Here is a 15,638-nt window from a genome sequence, read left to right on the forward strand (position 1 = left end):
GTCTTCGAGTCTCGGTGTTCTCTATGGAAAAACATGTCATTTCAACAGCTCATAATGAGTAAAAACCGATAAAACAACAACAATATTTTATCAAAACTCGTCATCAGTCACAAAATCTACCATGAAATGAAGTCTTACCTTTATCAAATGGACAATTTACCACTAACAAATGCAAAAACATCAGGGCCTCCGTCAGAGGACGCGAAGTCGGGAAGCAATCGACTCGCTCATTTATAAACCGCATTACAACCATGTGCAATAGTATACTTACACCGGTATAAGATATATAGTTCGGATTTGTCTACCAGAATAAAAAGGCAAATCAGGCTCTTCTTTCTTTTTTTTTCCCCCCAAAAAAATCGATTTTCACGCTTCTTTTGTCGAGCCACTCCATGTTGAGGAGTGGGTAACATCATGACGACTCGTCTATTTTATTATTTTATTTAGCGTTTTCAAGACTGGATCAGTTTCCATCTAATAAAACACAAACAACAACGCCGCTGTGTGATTTTTGCCCTGCCCTGCCAGTCTCGTCATACCGATGTCGGATAACCATGCAAGCGTATCAAGCAGGCCTACCATAAACCCAGGTATAAAGTTAAATACCGAACATTGGGATTCCCCGTGTGAAAGCGGGCATATACAGTACGTATGCAGAAGTTGGATTCACAAGAAGATGCCCGAACTGCATGTTAATTTCTAGTTAGCTATCTTATTTGATGATGCACATTATAGGCCGAATGAGAAACGTAAACGGACCTCGGGGTGGGAGTGGCCGGGCGTTACGCCTCTACTCCACCCCATGTACCAATCTGTATCGGGACGACTGTGATGATGGATCAGTCATCAATTCAATTCAATTCGATCATTTCTTATCCATATCAGGATATTTGTTTCATTTAAAAGTATTTTACACACACACACACACACACACAAAAAAAATATATATATACAAGTAATGAAAGAAAGAAAAATAAAAACACTACGCATAAGCCAACCCTTATGAGTAGGTAGTGAAAAAAATTCTTTGGCATAAGCACACCTCGTCCCATGGGAATATGAATTTTTGACTCTTGGTGAATATAATGATATCAACTATAGATTAATAAAGTCTTCCCATGAGATTGTATGTTAGGCTGCGTTCACATAGAAGTATTCGGTATTCACTAATCGCTATTCGCTATTCGGTATTCGCTATTCGGGCCCCGAATACACCATCACCCGCACCGTCCACTCACCATCCCATGCAGTGAGGATTTCTTCCTCCTACATCCTAGCAAATCTTATGAACAATTTCTAAACTGCATCAGAATGTCAGTCTACATGCTTATTTTTGCTAAAGGGCAAATCTAGACCAAAATTGTCATTATTTCATAAACGAGAGACGGTATACGCTGCAAGAAAATCGAACAAGTTCGATTCCCACTTTGCTATACTTTTCGCAGCTATTCGGTACTTTCGAATAGTGCCCTCCTATGTGAACCGGTGTGAGGAAATCCTATCGTTCGATTCAAGCTGTTCGCGTGCCCTCGAAAAACGAGCCCGAATACCCGAATAGTATACAGTACTTCTATGTGAACGCAGCCTTAATATCGCAAGACCAATTCACCGAGTGATGTGGACTGCATGTCCTATTGCGTTCATTTCATAATTCTGCTAAAATTATACATTTTGGGCGAGGGTTTACATAGAAAACTCTGATAAATCAAGATAATGAATTATCGGAGCACCTTCAGATATCAACTATAGATACTGATTAGAAGAGTTTAATCTGATAACACGCTTATGGGAAGCACGAGGCTTTAAAAATTCCAGCAGTTAACTGTATTATATACTGTAGCTTGTTATAGGGAAGCTGATTATTGTATTCATTTGTTCTTTTTGTATCATTATACTTTGACGTGTACTTTTTACAAATTGTTATAGCAATATATATATGCCTGTTCCTAATGTAATGTGTCAAACATACTTTGTATTATGTGTGTACATGTATTTCATTTTGTTTGATGGAAATAAAGCACATGAAATGAAATTGTATCGAAATGATGAATGCACTGGTTAAATAAGATAGGCACTTAAGTACTTTAAATATTATTATTGACAGAAAACCTTTCAGGAAACTGTGCAGAAACTATAGGTACACGAGCAAAGACATGGAAAAACAACAACAAAGTTTATTTAGTATATTGATGTTGGAGCATGGTTATATGTATTCCATAATATTTTTTTTTTCTGTAAAATTGAATTTGATACCAAAAACAACTCTTGATTTCCTGACATTAAAGGAGTATTTGGAGCATGGCCTACGTAGGTTATTTTCTATCGCGAGCGGGGGCGAAATTATATTATTCGATACTTATTGGGGAACATCTGAGTGAGGGATCCGGAGCGCAGCCAACAAACGAGGGAGAGTGTGACGGAAGATTTGCTTATTCGATATTGGAGGTTATTTTCAACTTCTTGTTACCTTTTAAAAAAAAAAAATTATTTATTTTCTATTTGTTTTCCAATCATTGCAAATCATTTGTAAATAATTTGATTATGTTTCTGATTTGATTCAATAAAACATACAATTAAGAAAAAAAGATCATGCATTTTTGGAAATGGTAGGCACCTACTCCTTTTTTGTGGAACATTTGAAAAAAAAATCAATCAAAAAGGAGGAAAATTGATATTCAAGGACAATGCATGACTAAATTGTGGTAGGCCTATCTATCGTCTCTTTACATCCGCGTGGTATGCGTCTTCACTGTGTAGGTCTATGTGCAGTGTGTTTGGAGACGGATCGGGGGGGGGGGGGGGCGTGTATAGGAGGGGTTCCCCTTCCACGCAAGGGAGCTTTTGCATTTTTAGATGACAAATTTTTAGGGAATATCAAGAAAATTTTATATCTAAAATGTGAGAAAATTAATGTATTAGAACGAGCGGGGGAGGGTGTGGGGGTTGCATTGTTAGATTAGAAGAACGGTCTGATGCACACTTTGTGGAAGCTTAAGAAGATTTTCGATCAAAAAAAAAAAGAGTGAGAAATGTATATTGAGGGACAATTTGAATGGCTAAGTATCTGTCATATACACGTCTTGTCCTGCGTGTGTATCTTTATCCTGTGTGCGAGTCGAGTCTATGGAGGTGCATATACAGCGCTCATCCATTTATATACAAGTAGGCCTATAATGACGAAAAAGGAGAAAAAACGGCGGTGAATGGAGTGGTGTGAAATTGTCATGCACGATAATGATATGTGTCACACAAGGATAACGAGATAAATGTAACTATCAAACACAAGAAATAAAAACAATCAACATTTTAAAGGACAAGTTCACCTTCATTAACATAAGGATTGAGAGAATGTAGCAATGTTAGTAGAACACATCATTGAAGTTTGAGGAAAATCGGACAATCCGTTCCAAAGTTATTAATTTTTGAAGTTTTTGTGCAGTCACCGCTGGATGAGACGACTACTGCAGTGTATGATGTCACATGCGTACAACAATATAAGGAAAATATAAAGAGAATTTCACAAAATTTCATCTTTTGAAAAAAATTACACATTCCCTTGACTCGTTACTGACATAATAATGGGTTATATTATTCCCATTTCCTTTAGAAAGAGGCAAGTCAAGTGCTCTTTTATTATGCGAAAAAAGTGAAAATATGTTGAATTTTCTTTACATTTTCTTTATACTGTTGTACTCATGACATCACGAGCCTTAGTAGTCTCCTCATCCAGCGGTTCCAACTCAAAAATTTAAAAATTCATAACTTTCGCATCGATTGTCCAATTTTCCTCAAACTTTCACTGATGTGTTCTACTAATATTGCTGCATTCTCACAATCCTTATGTTTATGATGGTGAACTTGTCCTTTAATTACTGGGTGATTTATTGAGAGTGTCATATCCGTGTCCAAGGGGCGTTTGAAAATGTCTTCCCCCTCCCCCTGCTTTAACGGCTACGATTCGGAGTGCCAAGTAATTTAGATTACAAAATCCTAACATTAAGATGATTACCATTCTATTTAGATAATCCTTTGGATTTCTACTGTCTGGATAAAACCCTCTCCTTACAAATTCAATATGTGGTTTTAGTCATAGCAGAAATTTAAGTATGTTTATATACGCATCAATGGAATTTGAGGAAAATCAGATATTCCAAAAAAAAATGTATTTGTATATATAGGCATATATTTTGGCATAATAAAAGAGCACTTGAATTACCTCTTTCAGAAAGCGGATCGATCAATCAATCAATCTTAATCAATCAATCAATCAATCAATCAATCAATCAATCAATCAATCAATCAATCAATCAATCAATCAATCAATCAATCAATCAATCAGTCAGTCAGTCAATCAATCAATCAATCAATCAATCAATCAATCAATTCACTTTATTCGTTCACGAAACTAACATCAGCCAGAGGCTGTTTTCCAGCGAGTCAGTGCCATAAAAAAAAAAACTCAACGTAGATATAACATGCAAAATGATACATGTATAAAATTACTGATAATTAAAAGAGTCACAAACATTCCGTTAAAAAAAAATCAGAATTATTGATAGATTATAAACAAAATGAATCATCATGAAAAATATGATATTGCTAAGAATTAGCATGAACCGATTGGATTCCTGAAGTATTTCTTTAAAATGCATACATAACATAATCAAGTAAAGATTATTATGTATCACGGAGGTCACAATTACACGCTATTTTTAAGTCAGTTATATTGAGAGAGAGAAAAAAAAAAAAACTTCCCTACCCCCATCACTTATCCTGCTCTCATCACGCCCGTAAACAATCGTTGTAGTGTTAGGAGTCCCTTTAGTCTATAGTAGTCATCAAGTCATCATCACTATAAATATTTAGGCCTTCCCGTCTTCTGAACTCTCTTGAACTCATCGTGGTAATCCCATGTAAGTCCACAATACGATACCTGTGTTGACTTTTTGTCAGAAACAAGTCAATTCAATGTGCAATTTTTATTTAAAAGAATGATAAATTTGTGATATTTTCTTTGCATTTTCTTTGTATCACTGCCTATTTGGTTACACCACGAATTGTAGCCTTCTTATCAAGAGATGGCTGCTCATAGATTGAGAGAATATAGCAATATTAGTAGAACACATCATTGAAAGTTTGAGGAAAATCAGACAATCCGTTCAAAAGTTATGAATTTTTGAAGTTTTTGTGCAGTCACCGCTGGATGAGAAGACTACTGCAGTGTATGATGTCACATGCGTACAATAATATAAGGAAAGTGTAAAGAGAATTTCACAAAATTTCATCTTTTGAAAAAAAGTACACATTCCCTTGACTCGTTACTGACATTATGTTATGGGTAAAACGCATTGCCTTTAGAAAGAGGCAAGTCAAGTGCTCTTTTATCATGCGAAAAAAGTGAAAATATGTTGAATTTTCTTTACATTTTCTTTATACTGTTGTACTCATATGACATCACGAGCCTTAGTAGTCTCCTCATCCAGCGGTTCCAACACAAAAGTTTTAAAATTCATAACTTTTGCATCGATTGTCCAATTTTCCTCAAACTTTCACTGATGTGTTCTACTAATATTGCTGCATTCTCTTAATCCTTATGTTAATGAAGGTGAACTTGTCCTTTAAAAACGCATAAATCTTGTAACAGATCGATCTTCCTCACAGTTCACTAAATGTAAATTACAATATTTCTGCATGAAACGAATGTACAAGTGTAGTACATTAAAGTAAATCTTTGTTGAAAATCGATCTCGATTGTCCTTTTCGTTTCTCAGCATTGTATCTAATTTTGCCTTAATGCTTTAATATCATGGATTATTTTAAGAATTACCTACTACCAGCAGGTGCACAGACGCAGCGGAGGAGTGGAGGCATGTACATCCACCGGTTGTCAAGACAACAAACAACTGGAGGGGGGGGGGGGGTAACGGGCAAGCTATATACGTACATCCAACTGTGCATTTGGAGTACTAACAAAAAAATAATGATATTGCTACTTCCACTGATGACGATAATGATGGGGAGAATGATGTACTACTTATAATAAACATTATTGCCATTACGTTGCTCATAATGGGAAAAATACAGTCGTCACGGAGTCTATCAAATTGCTTTGTGTTCACCATTCGCGACCTTGATGACATTGACAGAGGATTATAACTTTTATGAATTTTCAGTCAGCTAAGTAATTTGCCTCTCCTCTGCATCGATAAATGAATGAACGATAGACAGTGTTTCATGCTAAAGTGTTTGGCATAACATAGCCATATTCACACCCACAATGATCAGTGCTAGTTCTAAACTCTATGATGTTGCGCTGACTCTAGTACCCATTTGCCTGAATAATGGTCTATTAACTTGTCACCTCGGTATCATCCAAGATTTCCTCATCGGTGGCTTTCCGCTGCAAGTTCAAGTTCAAGTTCAAGTTCAAGTTCAAGTTCAAGTTCAAGTTTATTTTCCATTTGACCTAAAAACAACAAACAATTCATAGCATAAAAACAACTAAAATGGAGATATAAATATAACAATATAAAGAGAAATATACACACATTACACAAAAACAACAACTAAATTTGTGGCCTACCAAAACAAAACTCGCTATATGAGATCATGACATTATTCTTGACATCATAATAACTGGTCCAACATTCTCTGTTGACCATTGATCTCTGCACTATCAGTACAATTGACCAGTCATGTCATTACGCCGCATGACGGCTCAAAGTTTATTGTGCCTGCGTCACACAGTCTCGAAATTGAGCAAAGCTGGCTTCATGATAAAGGAGGTGGTCAAATTCTGCTCTTATCGTTTAAACATCGGATCATTTGTGTATGACCACCGGTGGAATTTATTAGGCTCCAGCAGCAGCTTTCCATGAGTGGTGATAAAATCTCGGTTGTATTTAATTCGTGTGTGCTTTCGGTAAGCTTCTTAAAAACGATTCAGATCTTCGTGAAGAATTCGTTTGTTGTTTGGGTGTTATCAATCGTATGCTATAGTATACTAAAATGTTAATGGCTGTTGATTGGCTTTTGACCATAACTTCGGGGCCAACTTCGCACGAAATTGAAAATTCCATGTTAGTTTAACCATCTCATGTCAATTTTCGGGAAAGTGTGGCACGAGAATATTGAAATTATACCTATACTGTATGGAACAATCTTCAGATGCATGGTGAGCATGGATGGTATAAGGATGTGAGCTTACACCTCAAAGTCTGTCTCCCAAAATACACTCCCCGAGCAACTCCGGCGTGATGCAGATTGATAGGGCGCCCTCATACTATCGGCTCAAATCGAACTTTCATGTGAATGGCCGTGGATGAAAAAACAAACAATGACACGTTTTATTCCTCTTATCAACGCCTGTCGAATTCACTTCGTCATTTCGTTTTCTATTCTCCATTTTCTCCTTTTCCATACTTCTCCTTGTTTGATTATATTTTTTAAAGCATATTTACATGTTTTATAACTACTCCTCTTGTGTCCACTGTGTTATGGCGTTTCTGGGCGCTTTCAAAACATTACGTGTATACATCACATCACATTTGATTGCTGCACATTATTCCAGATGTGGAAAGCATTCTGGCTACCTATGTTGCGACGTATTGGCAGTAATGTATGGTATGTGAAAATTCGTGAATCAAATAGAGGGAGATAATCTTCACAATGCTCCTGGATATCGTATGTTTGATAAGTTAAAACATGTAGATTTAAATTGGTTCTCGAAAAGACATGACAAAAATACTTCTTTAGTATTACAGTGAGCGGAGCAAAACAAAATACTAGTAGTGATAGGAAGTGGCGTCCGTAGCTTTTCCTGCACTTTTTAATCCGCCAAAATAGTTAACTTTTTTACCAAATAATCATGAGTAACATGTGTGAAAATAAGAATGATCTGTTCAGCTATACAGGAGTTACTTTTCAAAAGCCATTTTTTTTTTGGGGGGGGGGGAGGGATCTCTGAAACATTGCGTTTCTGGTGTATGTCTAAGTGTTGTTGTGTTATCATTTATCCTTTGACCCCTTCACACCTATCCTGACACTTTTCATTTACTATCAATATTCTTCTTCTTCTTCTTCTTCTTCTTCTTCTTCTTATTATTATTATTATTATTATTATTATTATTATTATTATTATTATTATTTTTATTTTTATTATTATTATTTTTATCATTATTATCATTATTGTAATTATTATTACTATTATTATTATTTTCATTATACTTATTTTCTCTTTCATGGTCAGGTGAACTTAATTTGAGGGGTAAAAATGGCTAAGTTCAACCCTCAAAGAACTGTAAAATTCATCCAGTTTATTGAAAGAGTCGACCTCAGATATTGTTAACAGAACTGTAAAATAGTGAGGAGCGCCCATCCTGCAGGCAGCTCCCCTGACTGCTCTCCTTTGTTTCACCTAATTTGTTGGGTCTCGTGTGTTTTGCTGTGCGAAAACTGTACCAGTGTTTTTGTAATCATCTCAGGGTTCTTCTGGACTTGTAAGAGTGATATTTCAACTCAATTTTGAGAGGATTCAGCCTGCACCTTGTCATACTGCTTCATGTGTACACTGGTCAAGTGCAGCCATGTTACAGCTCCTCCATGCAACACAGTGGCTTTGATATTCACTCAAGCCTGACTACAATGTGAAGGACAAGGAGAACCCTTGGTAACAATGGAGGCCGCTAAGTGTTATTCTATTGTGCTGCTGGTAGGGATGAGTCTGTTGAATAGCTCCAATTTCAATGGACAGCAAGCTGTGTTATCTGAGTACAAGCCTGTTTGCACTGCATATGTTTGTGCTGCATGTGGATTGAACTCTCAAATTTCCAGACCTGTTCGGAGTTTCTGTGGCAACCGAATCAACTATTACCCCAACTCTGATGCGTCTCACCATATTTTGCTTTTAAAGGATGGCGACGTCAGTCCCAATCCTGGTCCTGAAGTCAGATCTGAACAAACACAAACTGTCAGAGAAAGCATATCCTATACACGTGAGCAACTTTTAGATGTCAGCCCTCATGACACTTGCCATCAGAGGCTGTCTCCGATTTTATGGAAGAAGCTCACCTCCTTGGGGATCTCCCACCGCAAGTCAACACGGCGTGGTAGAAGAGCAGGTGTGGGAAGGAGGAACCAGCTATCTCTTACTACACCTGGAGCTCTAGCCCCTACACGTTTGGATGGAAAAGGGAAGGATCAGCCAGAAAGAAGCACATTAAGCAACCAGGTCAATATGTTGGGAGTGTCAAAATGGAGAGATAAAAAACAAATTAACCATCAACAAGTGTCAAATAACACCCAAGCTCAAATTGGTCTGTGGAACGCCCGTTCTATCAGCAACAAATCAACGTGTATCAGTGATTTGATACAGGAATGCAATCTCGACGCTCTAGTTATCACAGAGTCTTGGCTTACTGGTGATCACAGGGATGACCATGTTTTAGCCGATCTTAAGCTTTCACTTCCAAATTGTAGCATCTCACATTGTCCTCGCAAGGGTTCCAAAGGAGGGGGAATCTGTGTCATCCACCGTTCTTCTGCTTGCATCTCTCTGAATGATGCAAAGACCTTCTCATCGTTTGAGCTCATGGACTTTAACATCAGATTCTCACCCGCATCTGTTCTGAGGGTCTATGCCATCTACAGGCCACCACCATCTTCTCAAAATAAGCTGACCTATAGCATGTTTGCTTCTGAATTCTTCACTCTTCTGGAGTCAGCGGCCATTGCTGAAACCTGCCCAGTCATAATCGGTGACTTCAACATCCATGTTGATAATAGCTGTGACAGTCATGCAAAATCTTTCTTAAGCTCGTTGGAATCGCTCGGGTTTCAACAACATGTGAAGGAAGCTACTCATCGAGCGGGTCACACTTTGGAATTGATAATTTCTAGGAAAGTTGATGATACAGTTTCCTGTCTCAACCTTATTTCTGGTTTACCATCTGATCATTCTATGATCATCACAACCATAAACACTACGGGTTCAAAAAATCCTAGGAAGCGCATTACCTTTAGGAAGCTGCGAAGCATTGACATCAGCTCCTTTCAGCAGGACATTATCACTTCTTCAATTGGGTCTTCACTTTCATCTCACCTTTCCACGGCTGTCGACGTGTATAATGAGACCTTGATTCAACTACTTGACAAGCATGCTCCCGCTGAAAGCAAGGTCATTACCATTAAGCCGTATGCACCATGGTATAATGAAGAGGTTAGGGAGGCTAAGAGGTGCAGGCGGCGGGCAGAGCGTCGAATGGTTAAATCTGGACTTTGCATCCATAAACAATTGTACAAGAAGGAATGTGAAGCTTACTACAATATACTGTTCGAAGCCAAATCAAAGTACCTCAAGTGCGAGATCAAGGAATCAAATACCAAGCAGTTGTTCGAGGTAGTGAAAAGGTTGTCGACCCCTAATCGTTCCACAGCGCTTCCTGATCACTCTTCTGATGAAGACCTAGCCAATAACTTTGGGGAGTTCTTTGAGAACAAGATCAGCTCGATTGTTTCTTCTTTTGATGATTCTTCTCATGAATTCTCCTGTGTGCCTGCACAACCTGGGATTTCACCTGACTGCAATCTGTCAGATTTTGATCCTGTTCCCGAAAGCCGAGTGAAATCCCTCATTAAATCGCTATCCTCAAAGTCTTCCAGCTTGGATCCAATCCCCACATGGCTGGTAAAGGCATGTCTCGATGAACTTCTGCCTCTTATGACACAAATCATCAACCTCTCTCTTTCCTCAGGAGTGGTTCCTGAGCAGTTCAAGACAGCACATGTGGTACCTTTATTAAAGAAACCTGGTCTTGAACGGAATGATTTAAAGAACTACAGGCCTATCGCTAACTTACCATTTCTTAGCAAGGTCCTTGAGAAACTTGTTGCAGCTCAACTCAGGACTTATCTGGATGAAAACAGCTTGTTTCCACCACATCAATCGGCTTATCGTCATTTTCATTCTACTGAAACTGCTCTGGTAAGAGTCCTGAATGATCTTCTGCTTGCTCTGGATAAGGGTCAGGAAGCTGTCCTCATTATTTTAGACTACTCCGCTGCGTTTGATACACTAGATCATCACAGTCTCCTTCATCGTCTAGAGTCTGATTATGGTATCAAAGGAACTGTTCTCCATTGGATAGAATCTTATCTGGAGGGACGCAATCAGGAGATTCTTGTTAATGGCACTCGCTCCAGACCCTTTTCCCTTCCTTATGGGGTCCCTCAAGGATCAGTTGTAGGACCCCTGATGTATATCCTGTACACCGGTCCTTTGGGAAGACTTATCAACTCTCATCATGGAATGCAACATGCAACCTACGCAGATGACACTCAAATATACCTCATCATGAGCTCATCAGATCATGAGGGGGCGATGCTCAGACTCTCCGCCTGCATCAATGATGTGAAGAGATGGTCATTTGAGCATAAGCTGAAGCTTAATGAGCTCAAAACTGAAATGCTTCATCTGTCATCCAAGTTCCGTAATACAGACCGCCTGCCATCTCTTAATTTTGAATCTGGAAGCATTTCTTCGTCAGAGCGTATTCGAGACCTCGGGGTTATTCTTGACAAGAACCTGACTCTTAATCACCAAATTAATAGTATATGTCGATCCGCCTCATGGGGTGTATGCAAAATCGGAAAGATAAGGCGATATCTCGATAAGTCATCCACGGAACGATTAGTCCATGCCTTCATCTCATCACATTTGGATTACTGCAATGGTCTCCTTGCTGGTCTCCCGTACTCCAACATTGCACCCCTTCAACGAATACAAAACACTGCAGCCAGACTTGTCACTCGAACTAAAAAATCAGATCATATCAGCCCAATCTTACAGTCCCTTCACTGGCTACAGATCCAAGACAGAATCATCTTCAAAGTTCTCCTTCTCATTTTCAAAATCAACCACAACCTCGCACCACCCTACCTTCAAGATCTTGTTTCTCTCCGCTCTGCATCCACATCCTCCACAACCAGACGTCTTCGTTCCGCCACCACTGCCAATCTTCAGTTATCCTCTGGACCTCGTACCAACACACGTTATGGTGATCGTGCCTTTTCCTCTCTTGCTCCTAAACTATGGAACAATCTTCCCGTCAGCATCCGACAAGCCAATACACTAGATTCATTTAAGTCAAACCTCAAAACATATCTCTTTAGGAAGTGTTATCTGTGTCGGTAGTGTACTAGTATTTGTAATTGTTGTCATATATATGATTGTTGCTGTACTTATATGTGGATTGCTTATTGTTTTCTTCTTCACTCGTTCTCTATCTTTGTTTTTCCCCAGCGCTTAGAAATATGATATTAAGCGCTTTATAAATGTTATGTATTATTATTATTATAACAGCAAGTTACCGGGAACATAAGAGGGAGTTGTATTGTGGTTGAGTGCAAACACTGTAAGCTGGAACAATATTAATGCTGAAATGTAATTTAATATGGCGTAAGGGGGTCAAAGGATCGATGATAACACACAACAGCAACAACTACAATGCTTTACAGACCCCTAAAACTGACTTTTGTGATTTTTGAAAAGTGACCACTTTATATTTCATGTGCGCCCATTCATGCAGTTTGATTAATGGGAGTGTTACTTTCTTGTTGTGTGTATGCATATATCAGATCAGATACTGTGATTATTTTTAATTCTATTCCAATAATATATATATATATATATATATATATATATATACTCCTAGATGGGTCATTTGGGAGACATTTCTATTTGTTTTATATGCAAATTTTAAAATACATGTTCAATGGCAATTTACGCAATGGAGACACGAAAATTGTCTCCTTATTGACCAGTTGTCTCCCTAATGAAGACACTTCCCCCCAATATGTCTCCCTAAGGTGCCAACTAGGGATATATATATATATATATATATATATATATATATATATATATACACACACACACACACACACACACACACACACACACACATATATATATATATATATATATGAAGAGTTTGTTTGCAAAAACCGATAAGTCCATATTTGTCAAATGGAGATATTTGCGATTAAAGGTTAAGAAAAATAAAGAGAATAATCAGAAAATGTTTGCTTCTTTTGACCATAACTTCAAAAATATACCTTTATATGTAGTGACCAATATATCATTCAAAAGGTATTATTTTGTACTTTATGACAGAGACCGTACTTCAAAATCTTCAAAAATGGACTTATCGGTTTTTGCAAACAAACTCTTCATATATATATATATATATATATATATATATATATATATACATTATATATACACATACAGTTGAACCTCTTGTATCCGGACAAGTCGGGACCGGGGCTCATCCGGTTAAGGGATTTGGCCGGATACGGGAGACTCAATGCTTTATACATGTACATATACATACACATGTACTGATGTAGCCCATTGTAGCACCACATGTAGTAATGTGTATACTGCAACCTTTTCATTGTTACACTCAGTAACAGACCCCAAAATAGAGGGTCGTGTTTGCAAGAATGAAATCATTTTCTTTTATAAATTCTTGGGATGATTTACCTAAATAATTATTAAGAAATGTATCAAGTATATGTAATTCATTTGTGTTTGTGTAGGAGTTCTCAAGGAGTTGGGAATCCCCCTTTCCTCCCGTAATTCTTAAAAAAAAGATAAAAAAATCACGGCGAGATTGCATCCGGATAATAGAGAGATCCGGATAAAGGGAGGCCGGATAATAGAGGTTCAACTGTATATACACATATATGTATATATATATATATATATATATTCACAACAGTAATTCATATGAAAACTCTGTGAAAGACGTAGTTATGACGAATTTTCGCCCATTGGGCTTTGTCAAGTCAATGGCAAATTTTATTTTGAAGCAGATACACTGTATACACTATATCTCCATTTGACAAGTATATATATATATACATTGTATATATATATATATATATATATATATATATATATATATATAAAGCAATACAATGTTATTTTGTAACTATATGGAAAGGAGGAATTCACAAGAGAAGTAGAGCTTGTAAATTTTGTGAATTACTCTAAAAGATGAGGATATCTCAAGGTCTATCAAAGAATGAAAATGTTGATATCATGTCAGACGAAACAAAGAAAGGACTATGACAATATTCATTATACATACAATATATAATTAATATTATGGAAAGAAATAAAAAAAAAAATAACAGAATCTGATGAATATTCATCAGTTATATCTAGTATGTGCCATTCTGACAGTGTTCCATGATTAGTTTAGAATGTTCAAATTCATACCTATCAGTGGCAGATCCAGGGAGGACTGCACCGGGCGCACGCCTCCCCCTTTATTTTTTGTTGAAACAAAAGAAATAAAAAGAAAAAAAAATGGGGGTAGGGGTGCGTGCGCCCCCTTTAATTTTGTAAACGTGTCCCCTCTTTATGGAATTCCTGGATCCGCCCCTGCCTATACAAGTCCTACAACAAGCATCTGGTATGTAGTAGTCATTTAATCATCTATTTATCAACAACAAACAAGTTTATCAATTAACAGCCAGAGAAAGACACACACATGATGCCAGGGTAAAGACCCAGAGAAAAGAAGACAAGTTCAAACATCCATGTAAGTATGAAATTTTATTAATGCTTAACAAGGGTTACTTTACATGAACAGGAGAGACACAAATGCTTTAGAGAGGAACAAATATGTATTGTGTACAAATGAATTTTTAAGCATATATACACGTAACTTTTCTTATATATTGAGAAATAACATAAACTATTATGTTTCCATATTCTAGTCAGCAAAATATGCTATGCATGAGTCATCAGAAAAATATGACAAAAGGAACACCAGCAAAATATGTACTTTTTTCTTCTCAGATATAGACTTAAAAACTTACAAGTTATGTTGTGATTCATGTCAAAAAACAATTGTACCAAAATTTACATCTCTTATTACAGTTTATGTTCATTGTGAGGTTGGCTAAAGTCAAATGAATTCAAACTCTTGGGATACATATGGGATACAGACGTCAACTGAAACAAGGTGAATGGTAACGAAACAACACCATGTCATTTAGACAATGTAACACTGAAAGAGACTGAAAATAGAATTCCGAACATAATTGTTACAAGCATTCATTCAACTTTCATACAAGCAATCAGACCTGAATGAATGGGCTTTACACTACAGGGATAAAACTTGTGTGTTCCAACATGAACTGTTGAAAAACAAATGTTCGCTCTACGTTCTCTGGCCACCATATCACAGATACTGTGAATGATAAAATACTGCATATGCCAATATATTTCGCGCATTCCGTGTCATGGCAGGTAACGTCCTTCCGAGTTGTTAATCTCACGATTATCAGCTGAACTGCCAAATATACACTGCGTATACAGTAACTTCACTCCAGCTTCAATATTTTTGTATGCATGTCATGAGTCTCCGCAGATCTCACGAAGTAGGATGGAAGGGGAAAAAAAGGGCATAATGAGTTGTGAAACATGATCATGCTGGAGCACAACTTTTACTGAATGAGGCAGATTTCATCCTTTTGTAAGGAAAAGAAGTGGGTGTCAAGAAAAAAAGGAGCAACAGTCTCAGAAGGGGAAATAGAAAAGTATTAATAGAAGAGGGAAGATGGACCAT

At 37.3% G+C, this 15,638-nt stretch overlaps 1 protein-coding gene across 1 annotated transcript in view; it reads right to left on the reverse strand.

The window, feature by feature from the left end:
- LOC140237238 (lysine-specific demethylase 4C-like) overlaps positions 1-224 on the reverse strand; it is a 29,031-nt gene extending 28,807 nt beyond the window's left edge. The window contains exon 1 of the mRNA XM_072317182.1: positions 139-224. The gene's annotated coding sequence lies outside the window, so the exon portion shown is untranslated. The remainder of the gene's footprint in view (positions 1-138) is intronic.
- Between the last annotated feature and the right edge of the window lie 15,414 nt (positions 225-15,638).

This window comes from Diadema setosum, chromosome 13 (genome assembly GCF_964275005.1).
Source record: "Diadema setosum chromosome 13, eeDiaSeto1, whole genome shotgun sequence".
In the NCBI taxonomy this organism is placed as follows: Eukaryota; Metazoa; Echinodermata; class Echinoidea; order Diadematoida; family Diadematidae; genus Diadema; species Diadema setosum.